Genomic DNA, 13,422 nt, shown 5'->3' on the forward strand with positions numbered 1-13,422 from the left:
TGTGAAAGATTCTAAACGCCACTTCTCTAGTTGGGAAAACGCACTTTACTTTATTCTTAATAATCATTTCATATAGATCGGAATGGGTGATCTTTGTTTCCGAAAATTCATATTTTATTTCAACATATTTGTGAAAATGATTAAATTCGCCGAGGAAGTTTTCATATAAGTCTTCTGGTAAAGATTCTAAGAGCAATTGGATATCTTTTCCATATTCTGAACATGACTTATTTAGATCCGCAAGAAATGAAACTTTTGTGAAACTTCGTTTTATACATCACCTCTTCTTTGCATTTGAGCATTAAGTGTGTCAATTATTACATTGAAAGTCTCAATGCGGAATTTGTCTCTAGGATTCAAATCAAGTTCCTTTGCATTTCCATCATTTACTTGTTTCTTCCTAATTCGTCTTTGAGTTATATTCCCCATTAGGAGAAATTTTTCTTGCCTCGCTTTCAAATTTTTCAAATTTATTCCTGATTTCAACGAGATAACCCGATAAAGAATAATACAAATTGGAACACATTTTAAGATCTAATCCTTCTTCTTGGAGTCCTTTACTGGTGTGATGAAAACTTGTATCGGGTGATTTTTTAAGAGCTTGATAACTTTTTTTAAAAAAAAAAACGCATAAAATTTGCAAAATCTCATCGGTTCTTTATTTGAAACGTTAGATTGGTTCATGACATTTACTTTTTTGAAGATAATTTCAGTTTAAATGTTGACCGCGGCTGCGTCTTGGGTGGTCCATTCGGAAAGTCCAATTTTGGGCAACTTTTTCGAGCATTTCGGCCGGAATAGCCCGAATTTCTTCGGAAATGTTGTCTTCCAAAGCTGGAATAGTTGCTGGCTTATTTCTGTAGACTTTAGACTTGACGTAGCCCCACAAAAAAAGGTCTAAAGGCGTTAAATCGCATGATCTTGGTGGCCAACTTACGGGTCCATTTCTTGAGATGAATTGTTCTCCGAAGTTTTCCCTCAAAATGGCCATAGAATCGCGAGCTGTGTGGCATGTAGCGCCATCTTGTTGAAACCACATGAGTCAACATTTAAATGAAATTATCTTCAAAAAGTAAATGTCATGAACCAATCTAACGTTTCAAATAAAGAACCGATGAGATTTTGCAAATTTTATGCGTTTTTTTTTTTAAAAAGTTATCAAGCTCTTAAAAAATCACCCGATAGAATATCATTCCACAAAGTGAGCTTAAATGTAAACTCAAAATCTGGCATTTTGTTTGAAATATTTTGTGATTCTAACCTGGTCTCACCTTTTTGGTTTGTGTCCTCAGCAATTGCATCTAAAGAATCCAAAATTTTTGGATAGGATTGTAATATTGCACTCGTAGCTACAGCGTGAGCTTCCCAACGAGTATCCGACAGCGACTTCAGAACGCTATCGTTGCCTTTTATTTCTTTTAAAACTGCCCAACAATGCGAAGCAGCCGGAAAAAATTTTATAACAACTGTACAATTGAAAAAAAATTTAATAAACAGCACTACGACCAATCAAGTTTAGAGTATGTGCAGCGCATGGTATAAATACAGCATACTCATTATGCTCTAAAATTTTTTTCTGCATCCCTTTCTATCGTCCTGACATATTAGCAGCATTGTCATATGATTGTCCTCTGAACTTTGCAATATCTATTTTGCAACCCTTTAGATAACTGAGTACTATATTTGCCATCTCTTCTCCGGTATGACTTTTTAAATTTAAAAACGTCAAAATGGTTCCAAGGGCATACCATCAGAGGGCGATACGTATCTCAAAATAATACTTAGTTGATCTGTATGTGATAGGTCAGGCGTGGAGTCCACTGAGAGGCTGAAGTACCCAGCTGATTGTATTTCTTCGAAAATCACTTTGTGAACTTTATCACTCATTAAATCGATAAGTTCGTCGCTGTTTTCGATAGATATGATGGGTTGCCTTTCCCTTTATTTCCATATCTTGCAATATGGCTTGCTAAAAATGGATCAAATTGAGCCACATGTTCAAGTAAACTCAAAAAATTCCCATTATGTATAGATCCAAAAGACTCATCATGTCCCCTACAGGCGTTCTGCAAGCGTTTGTATAACTGCAATAACTCGTTGCAATACATTTTGCCAATATTTTCTTTCTTCTTTCACTTGTGCCTTTAGATTTTGGTGATCCCTAGACCTTGTCTTCGACTCAAATAAGTTGGCATCAAGTCCTTACGAGCTGAACTATTTTCATGGTGCTCAATTGCAATTACGTTGCGCCAATCACTAAATCCATCAGCTGCAAATTGGCTCGCCGCTGTGGCGATGGATTTGTTACCAAACAACTTGCAAACAAAGCAATACAAAGATCCTTTTGTATTTGAATACAGTAACCATTCCCGTATATGTGTTTCACCGTTGGCTTTTTTACCGAAAAATAGCAGTGGTGTGCAAAAACGGACACTTTTACCACTAGCATTTGTACGGCGCGATTCATAAAATGGGCCCTGCTGGTGCTGACAATTTTCTGGACCGTGATCAATCCAATAGCAAATATCTTCCTCAGAAAATTCCGTCCACAGCCCAGCATCTGTCTTTTTATTGGAATTTACGAGTTAAATTTTTCACACTTCAGGAATCGCAACAATAACAGGTTCAGATTTATCGGGAACAGGAACAGGTGTTCTAATTTCGCTATTTATTTCATCGTCTGTAGTACTGTTTTTATCAATTTGTGTTCTAACAGATGATAAGGATTGAGATTCTTGACATACATTATTATAACAGATTGGTTGGAAAAAAACGATGTCATTTTTGGAAGTGTATCGGTTTTTTTTGTCTTCAGCTCTGCCTGTTTGCGATATTGTGCGCCACTGAGATGATGGCGTTCCATTTTTAATATAGATGATTAGTATTAACAAATATCACCTTCTGTATACGTACGGTGCCCTCTAGAACCTGAAATAAATTAGTTGTAGTTAAAAAAATATATAATAGGGGCTTTTAGTGCGTATGTGGTGGCAGTGTAGCTTATTACAAAGTAATAAACAAAGTGCAAAAGACATCGAACCTTTTTGTATGAGGCGAAACATATCTTAACTTGAAAGTACATGAAATGTATTTTTTTGTGTTCAAGTCAATCGAAACCTAGGCCAATCGATAGAAAATATTATCTAAAACCATAATTACTCTTTGAAAAAATGACGTAGACCTCATAATTTCCGAAATATTTCCGTGTGAAGTTATAAAATCAAATAATACAATACTCGGTAGGTAGGTAGTAGTCGGTTACCGACTGTCGGTACTTATTGCGCCAACGACTGATGTGCTGAACACATTGAGCGAGACACGACATGGCAGCACGACAGTGAGCTGAAAATGGCGTCGTGAATCCTACTACATGAACATTTGTAAGAAGGCATTGACATAACAATGGCCGGCATGTACACAAAACAGCGCAGTTGTCCATTTTCATGTACACAATTTCGTTGTGGCCATACCTTTCACTTCAATGTAATTTGGGGGCAGGGGCAGGGCCCTGCGGTGGTGTATGAAGGGTCACTCCCGGACTGTTCGCGCCTTGTGATTTCGGACATATTTATTGTGGATGAATCTCGATAAAATGTAGGTATAAAATGAAACGCCAGCTGAGGATGGAGGCCCCTGGAGAACAGAGGCCCCCCAGCACGTGATTGTGGTGCTTATACGGATTTTCTTCTTTCAAAATTAATTTTTCCAAATTATTTACTTGACCTTTGTACATTGTTGTAATTACTAAGTATGATATTCTGTCATACTTTTCAATTAGTTTGACTTCATTTAATTTTAGTAGCGAGTAGCCGTTATCTACTCAAATATACTATTCTATCTGAGCTGCGAGGTATTGCCAAAAAGAGTATCGTAATCTGAACCATTATGTCTTATCTATAAAATTTAAGTTTTATGTTATCTTTGTGAATAATTCTACTTTTCTCTCGAATCACAACCTTATTTCCTACATCTTTCTTAACTATTTGCTTCTAATTTCTAGGTTTTGTTTTCCCTTGAATTTATTTCCTTTTTCATATATTGTTTGATTTTCATTGAATGATATTAATTTCCGGTTTTTATTTCTATAATTAAACATCCGGAGGATGAAGTCATGTGTAGAAGTTCACGCAAGTGAGGAAAGTTCTCTGATCGCCATTCACTTGGGAGTGGCCAGAAACGATTCTTTTACACATGGCTCAAGCAGCTCACTACTTCCGGTCTTTGACCAAGTATCCTCTGGGTAGCCTAAGAACATCCGTTCGAAGGCGCGCTAAAGTGAGAAGGCGAAACATTCCCTACAAGGGTTGTGCGCTGGGCTTGGGACCCGCCACGTAAAAAAACAATACCAATGAAAACGTTAAAACAGCCTCGGATGAGAGACCCCCCTTTTGATGACGACCATGGCAAACGGAATAAGGACTACGATTTAAGGGCATGCACCTAGAATGTCCGGACCCTTAATTGGGAAGGTGCCGCTGCCCAGCTGGTTGATGTCCTCGCAAAAATAAAGGCTGACATCACCGCCGTCCAAGAAATGCGATGGACAGGACAAGGACGAGACGAGTAGGTCCTTGTGACATTTACTACGAGTGGCCATATAAAGGAGCGCAAGTTTGGTGTAGGATTCGTGGTGGGAGAGAGACTCCGTCGCCGAGTACTATCATTCACTGCGGTGAATGAACGTCTAGCCACAATCCGCATCAAAGCGAGGTTCTTCAACATATCGATGATTTGCGCCCACGCCCCGACGGAAGAGAAGGATGATGTGACCAAAGATGCCTTCTATGAGCGCTTGGAGCGCGCTTATGAGAGCTGCCCCCGCCACGATGTCAAAATCGTGCTTGGCGACTTTAACGCCAGGGTGGGCAAAGAAGGTATATTTGGCACTACGGTCGGTAAATTCAGCCTCCACGACGAAACATCCCCAAATGGGTTGAGGCTGATTGACTTCGCCGGGGCCCGAAATATGGTTATCTGTAGTACTAGATTCCGGCAAAAGAAGATTCATCAAGCTACCTGGCTGTCTCCGGGTCGAAAAACTACCAACCAGATCGATCATGTTGTGATAGATGGAAGACACGTCTCCAGTGTTTTAGATGTGCGTGCGCTCCGAGGTCCTAACATCGACTCGGACCACTATCTTGTTGCAGCTAAGATTCGCACTCGCCTCTGTGCAGCAAAAAACGCGCGCCAACAAACACAAGGAAGGTTCGACGTCGAGAAGCTGCAATCACAACAGACAGCCGAACGATTCTCTACTCGGCTTGCACTCCTGCTCTCTGAGAGCACTCGTCAACAACTCGGTATAAAGAGGAACTGTGGGACGGCATTTCAAACTCCTTACGTACAGCTGCACCGAAACCATTGGTTTTCGGAAAGTGCAAAAGAACAGCTGGTACGACGAAGAGTGCCGTGTCGCAGCGGAGAGAAAAAACAGGCTGCCTACCTCGCAACGTTACGATCGACCACTACACGTGCGGGATGGGATAGATACCGAGAGTTGAAGAGGAAGCGAGACGCATTTGCAGACAGAAGAAGAAAGAGGCCGAAATGCGTGAGTACGAAGAGCTTGATAAGCTGGCCGACAGGGGTAATGCTCGAAAATTCTACGAAAAAATGCGGCGGCTTACAGAAGGTTTCAAGACCGGAGCATACTCTTGTAGAACCCCCAAAGGTGATCTAGTCACTGATGCCCAGAGCATAGTTAAATTATGGAGGAACACTTCTCCAGCCTGCTGAATGGCAGTGAACGCACAACACCAGGAGAAGGAGAACCCGATTCCCCAATCGATGACAATGGAGCAGACGTTCCATTACCCGACCATGAAGAAGTTCGAATAGCAATTGTCCGCCTCAAGAACAACAAAGCGGCAGGGGCCGACGGACTACCGGCCGAGCTATTCAAACACGGCGGCGAAGAACTAATAGGGAGCATGCATCAGCTTCTTTGTAAAATATGGTCGGACGAGAGCATGCCCAACGATTGGAATTTAAGTGTGCTATGCCCAATTCATAAAAAAGGAGACCCCACAATCTGCGCCAACTACCGTGGGATTAGCCTCCTCAACATCGCATATAAGGTTCTATCGAGCGTATTGTGTGAAAGATTAAAGCCCAACGTCAACAAACTGATTGGACCTTATCAGTGTGGCTTCAGACCTGGAAAATCAACAACCGACCAGATATTCACCATGCGCCAAATCTTGGAAAAGACCCGTGAAAGGAGAATCGACACACACCACCTCTTCGTCGATTTCAAAGCTGCTTTCGACAGCACGAAAAGGAGCTGCCTTTATGCCGCGATGTCTGAATTTGGTATCCCCGCAAAACTAATACGGCTGTGTAAACTGACGTTGAACAACACTGAAAAGCTCCGTCAGGATCGGGAAGGACCTCTCCGAGCCGTTCGATACCAAACGAGGTTTCAGACAAGGCGACTCCCTATCGTGCGACTTCTTCAAGCCTGCTCCTGGAGAAAATAGTTCGAGCTGCAGAACTAAACAGAGAAGGTACCATCTTCTATAAAGAGTGTACAGCTGTTGGCGTATGCCGACGATATTGATATCATCGGCCTCAACACCCGCGCCGTTAGTTCTGCTTTCTCTAGGCTGGACAAGGAAGCACAGAAAATGGGTCTGGTAGTGAACGAGGGCAAAACGAAATATCTCCTGTCATCAAACAAACAGTCGTCGCACTCGCGACTTGGAACTCACGTCACTGTTGACAGTCATAACTTTGAAGTTGTAGATAATTTCGTCTATTTAGAAACCATTATTAACACCACCAACAATGTCAGCCTGGAAATCCAACGCAGGATTGCTCTTGCCAACAGGTGCTACTTCGGACTGAGTAGGCAATTGAAAAGTAAAGTCCTCTCTCGACGAACAAAAGCAAAACTCTATAAGTCGCTCATAATTCCCGTCCTGCTATATGGTGCAGAGTCTTGGGCGATGACAGCAACCGATGAGTCGACGTTACGAGTTTTCGAGAGAAAAGTTCTGCGAAAGATTTATGGTCCTTTGCGCGTTGGCCACGGCGAATATCGCATTCGATGGAACGATGAGCTGTACGAGATATATGACGACATTGACATAGTTCAGCGAATTAAAAGACAGCGGCTACGCTGGCTGGGTCAGTTGTCCGGATGGATGAAAACACTCCAGCTCTGAAAGTATTCGAAGCAGTACCCGCCGGGGGAAGCAGAGGAAGAGGAAGACCTCCACTCCGTTGGAAGGACCAAGTGGAGAAGGACCTGGCTTCGCTTGGAATATCCAATTGGCGCCACGCAGCGAAAAGAAGAAACGACTGGCGCGCTGTTGTTAACTCGGCTATAATCGCGTAAGCGGTGTCTACCCCAATTAAGAAGAAGAATTAAACATCCGACTTTGACCTAATTTTAATGTTTCGGTTAAATCATTGTGATTAATTTTATTGTACAATATTTCAAAAGGTTTTCTTTCCGTTTCAGAATGAATAGTTTGATTATATGATTGTGCCGCTCGTATTATAATTTCAACATCATTTACTAATTCCATTTCCTCTTTTAGGCATTTTGCAATTTTAATTATTGTGGAGTGTCCGTTCTTTGTTGAATGTCTAGAGTTGCAATAATTCATTTTAATTTTCATTCTATCTGTGAAGGATTTGAATTGAGCTGAGCTGAATCCGGACTCATAATCGCATATAATCATTTTTATTTCTAGGAAACTTTGAAAGGCTTCGAATACTTTTCTTGACAAGTTAGTTTTGTTTTCGATATGTTTAACTATTAAAAATTTCGAATATGCATCCATTAGAGTAAGGAATTTTAAATTTGATGCAAAGAATATATCGATAAGTATTTGCTCGGAATTGGAACCTCTCCAAGCGATACCGTATAGTATTTATTTTTGTTGCAGATTTCAAATTGTTTGAATTGTTTCTTCATTATTGGTCAGTTGTAATCTTTAGAAATTTGTTTCAAATTTTCTTTACAACACCGATGCGCTCTTGTAGGTGTTTGTCTAATTATTTTTTCTTGACCCTCGTTAGTTATACCAATAGCTATTATATCTGTATGGAAAACTTTCTTTGCAATTCTGTTTCGCTTAACCTTCTTCTAATGTGCAATTTACAACAGTTAAAAGGTTTTTATCTACTCTTTCTGAAATCATTTGTTTAAAAATTCTAAATCCTTATACCGTATGTGGTGCCTGTAGGCTTCATCATCTAATTCTATTACTACATTTTTTTGCTAGGTTTTGTGATATTCTACCATTTTCTCCTTGCAAATATTTAGTTAGTGGTTTAGTAATGTGTGCGTATGCACAAATTTTCTATAATACCCGGCCATTCCCAAAAAACTTCTTAACTGTCGTAAAGTTTTTAGTATAGGATATTCTTTAAGGGTTTCTACTTTCTTTTCATCTGTCATTATTTTATTATAGGCAACCATGTATCCCAAAAATTCAACACTGGTCTTAAAAAACTCGGATTTTTTCAGTGAAATTTTCATATGAGCTTCATGCAAGGTATTTATTATTTTCTCTAAGTGATCATAGAATACACTATGATATCGTTGAAAATTCTCAAGCGTTTTTGAGAAGCGATAATACATATAACTTGGGAATGCGCGAACAAAGTCAATAAGCCTAATTGCCTGTCACGAAAAATGCGATAAAAATGAAAACGCGTGAGTTATGTCCACTTCCCATTCCAATGAGTCGTTCCACTCGCTTCCAATAATTTGGGGCAAATGACAAACAAACAGTTTCAGTTGTTTACACAATGAAACTGCAGACCATTCAAATTTATTGATTTTCGAACTTACAAATTCAATTGTTTGCTTGCACAGCAACATAGTAACCTAATTAATTTTGCTTTGTATATAACAACCAAAATTTATTGAACACTGCAACAGTAATTCGATACTTCCGTTTTTGTTTATAATTTTGGTGCAACGATCGATTTCGTTGACTTAATTGATTTCCAAACATATGAATGAGTTCAACTGACGTTGTGCTGAGTCTGAATTTGTAAATTTAAGAACCATATAAATATAAGTAGTTTTTAAAGAATGTAGCTAGTTCTTAAGAACCAACCGAAATGTAAAGATCGAAAAATAAAGATTTTAAAATAAAAATTGGAATCGTTCGGCATTATTACGAAAGTGGCGCAGTCGGAAATCCTCGCAAGTAATCATAAGATTACAACGGTATTAATCCAAAGATTAATAAAATAAATATTAAAACGGTATTAATCCAAAGATTAATAATAAAATAAATATTAAAACGGTATTAATCCAAAGATTAATAATAAAATAAATATCACGTCGGTGTTAATCAATTTTACCAAGAAAAAAAAAAAAAAAGTAAAGAAGAAACATGGCGACGGAATCAACCATTCATTTAACGGGATCCGAATTAATAAAAGAAGCATCCAGAATAAAGGAGTTTACGGGCAAAGACTACGACTTATCATCTTTTATAAGGGAAGTAGAACTAATTCTCCCCCTTTTCAACAACAACATACCAATGCAGCGCTTTATATTTGAAAGGTACGTTAAAAATAAAATACAATGACCAGCCCTAGCAGTAATAAGGACATTGGGACAAGAAGCCACATGGCCAGACATTAAAGAAGAACTAATCAAAAACTTCGGCATCAAGGAAACGTATCACAACGTGTATCACCAAGCAGTCAACTTGAGGAATTACAATGTAGGCAATTATTTTTATAATCTGAAAAACATTTTAGACAAATTAAATACTAAATACGAACAAGATAATAATAAACCTCCAGAATTTAAGCCTTCAATAAATGAGTCACTAATTCTAAAAACATTTTTAAATGGTATTGAGCCAAATCTAGCAAGTATTATATACAATAGAAACATAACGTGTCTTAGAAGTGCATATTATTTATTAGAAGAAACAGGCATGGTAAAAAGATACGACAGTAGGCCGAATATACAGAACAGGTTTATACCAAACAATAGACAACAGTCACAATACTTACCACAACATAGAGTTCCCCAAAACAATAACTTACAAACATTTACGGATAACAACAACCATAACTTCGGACAGTTACGTAATAACCCATATAATAACTCTGGACAGTTACGTCAAAACAGTAATAACCCATATAATAACTCTGGACGGCTACGTCAAAATAATAATAGTCCAAATAATAACTCAGGGTCATTTCGTCAACAATTTCCAAATTCGCAACGAACTAGGCAAAGCCAAAATAATAAAGTAACACAAATGGAAGTAGACCACATTGAAACTAATGATGGTGAAGAGGTAAATTTTCAATATCATCCCGAGAATATAGTTGACCGATAATCACAACAACAATACATAACACAAGAATTAGATGCTTACTTGACACGGGATCCACCACTTCTTTACTCAATAAAAATTTTTTACCCCAATATCAACGCAAACGACTAATACAATCATTAACTTTTAACACTATTAACGGAATTTTTAGTATTAATGAGGAAATCATAACTCCTCTGCCAATCGAATTTAATGAAAAAAATGTTATGTGTTGGAAGTTGACTACTTTTAGGAATAAAAAGTTTGATGCTATAATAGGTCAAAATATTTTAAACCCACTCTCAGCAATTATTAATCTACATGAAGAGTACGTCGAAATAAATACCATTAAAACTAAATTCATTGAAAGTTGTCCATTTCAATATAACGAAATACAAACGTTCAATATTTCACCACCCAATGAAGAAGTGTTAGAAAAATTAACCAGGGAAGATATGAATACAGAGGAAAAATCCTTGTTGGAAAAACTGATAAATCAAAACTCAGATTTATTTTTTGAAGAAGGGCATTCGCTAACTCATACTCATGAAATACAACATGAGATAGTAACCACAACAGACAGACCAATATATTCTAAAATATATAGATATCCCCAAATCCATGAAGAGGAAATTAATAAGCAAATGAGAGATATGCTAAGCCAGGGTATCATTAGAGAAAGTTCATCTCCATACAATTCTCCTTTATGGATCGTTCCACAAAAAAATGGACAATTCCGGAAAGAAAAAATGGAGAATTGTAATTGATTACAGAGCCCTAAATGAAATAAGTGTCAGTGACAAATTCCCAATACCAAACATAGAAAATATGTTGGAAAAATTAGGCCATGCACAGTACTTTACAACTATTGATCTTGCAAAGGGTTTTCACCAAATTCTTATTAAAGAAGAGGACAGAAAAAAAACAGCTTTTTCCACACCCCTAGGACACTACGAATTCGTCCGAATGCCTTTTGGACTCAAAAACGCCCCCTCCACATTTCAGAGGCTCATGAATTCTGTATTAAGGGACTACATAAATAAAACGTGTGTTGTTTATTTAGACGACATCCTAATATTTAGTAGCACAATACAAGAACACGAACAAAATATCCAGAAAATTTTCAATGCACTACGAAAACACAATTTAAAAATTCAAATCGACAAATGTAATTTCTTTGCTAAATCCACAGAATATTTAGGACATATTCTAACCACTGATGGGATCAAGCCCAACCCAAACAAAATAGCAGTAATTCAAAATATAAAGTTACCCGAAACCTCTAAACAAATTAAGTCCTTTCTTGGTGTCACCAGATACTACAGAAAATTCATAAAAGATTATGCGAAAATTGCACATGGAATGACAAAGTATTTAAAAAAGGATATTAAGTTAAGAAAAATGATCCACAATATATCGATGCTTTCTATAAGTTAAAACGACTTCTAATTGACACACCAATTCTTCGTTACCCCGATTTTAAGAAAAAATTTAAATTGTGTACAGATGCAAGTGAAGTTGCAATTGGCGCAGTTTAACGCAAGAAAATCATCCAATATGCTATGCTAGTAGAACACTAAATGAACATGAAAAAAATATTCCACCACAGAAAAAGAGCTCTGGCTATCGTATGGGGCATTAATTATTTCAGACCATATGTATATGGCAGAAGTTTTGACCTTATGACTGACCATCAGCCACTTAAATGGTTGCAAACAAAATATAGAGGGAAAGATATAAACCCCAGGGTGCAACGCTGGCTGTTAAACTAGGTGAATATGATATTAACATTATTATATTAAAGGAAAGGAAAATACATTAGCTGACTCTTTCTTAGTCGATTAAACGCCGATACCTGGAGAAATTTTAACAATAGAATCTGAAAATCCAGAAATCATTGGCACAAGAGAAAACGAAGTAGACAACATGAGTACATGTGCAACTATACATTCTCAACAAGAAGAAAATAATGACCACTTTGTTATATTATACACAGTTGTCAACCGTTTTCATACACAAATTATCTTAACGGAAAGTAAAAACAAAGAAATCGAAATAATTGGAAATAAACGAAAAATATATATAAGTTTAGACGACATAAAAAGTGGATTTATGAGCGATATTTTTAGAAGATTTATTAAAACAGGAAAAGTAGGCATATACTCAGGCATCTCGGACAGCGATTATAATATTGTTCAATTAAAACTAATAGAAATGTTCAATAATACCATAAAATTTTACAGATGCACACATCATGCGAAAGACATGAGAAATGAAGAAGAAACATTTAGGTATATTAAAAAGTATCACAAAGAAGAGACAGGGCATGGCGGGATTAATGAAAATTATCAAGGACTAATAAAAATTTACTATAAAAATCTAAAACAACTTATCCAAAAATACATTAATAATTGCGATATTTGTTGTAAAGCCAAATACGATAGACGACCAATTAAACCAAAATACTTTTTAACAGAAACCGCTACAGATACAAATGAAATAATTCATATGGACACATATGTCATAAAAAAGCACAGTTTCTTGACGTTTATAGATAAATTTTCTAAACAAGCTACTGCAATTTATTTAGAAGACAGAACCAGCATAACTATAATAGAAAAAATTCGTTTATATTTTTCCTTAAAACCAAAGCCAAAACGCATAAGCACCGATAATGAATTTAACTCAACTAATTTAAAGATTTCCTGAGAATAGAAGAAATAGGAAATTCATTTTATAAAACCTAATTTCACACTGGTAATGCTGAACTCGAAAGATTTCATAATACTTTTAGGCGAAAGGTTTAGAATAATAGAAATAGAAACAACCGGAATTATCAGTTCAGGAAAAAGTATATAAATGCATCGAATGGTATAACAAATCCATACACATTCAACCACAGGAAAAAGCCAATAGGTATTGCAAACGGTAATTATGATAAAATGAAATATTTGAACGACTTGAAGCAGTAAAAGAAGAAAAACAAATCGAAAAAGCTTAACACTAGAAGAGAAAATTACCAACACACTGAGAAGGGAGAGGATATGTAAAAAACTATAAAGCTGTTAGACATAAACAGGAACCCAGATACAAAAAAATGGCAATCGACAACATCCAC

General features: G+C 37.2%; 1 long non-coding RNA gene across 1 annotated transcript; it reads right to left on the reverse strand.

Annotated features, from left to right (window-relative positions):
- Nucleotides 1-1,324: 1,324 nt before the first annotated feature.
- LOC120781119 lies at nucleotides 1,325-3,272 on the reverse strand. The gene is made up of 2 exons (XR_005706013.1): nucleotides 3,041-3,272; nucleotides 1,325-2,928 (listed from the first exon to the last, which is right to left on the reverse strand). It is a non-coding gene; the product is annotated as an uncharacterized LOC120781119 (long non-coding RNA).
- Nucleotides 3,273-13,422: the final 10,150 nt, after the last annotated feature.

Source organism: Bactrocera tryoni, unplaced genomic scaffold (assembly GCF_016617805.1).
Source record: "Bactrocera tryoni isolate S06 unplaced genomic scaffold, CSIRO_BtryS06_freeze2 scaffold_31, whole genome shotgun sequence".
NCBI lineage: Eukaryota > Metazoa > Arthropoda > Insecta > Diptera > Tephritidae > Bactrocera > Bactrocera tryoni.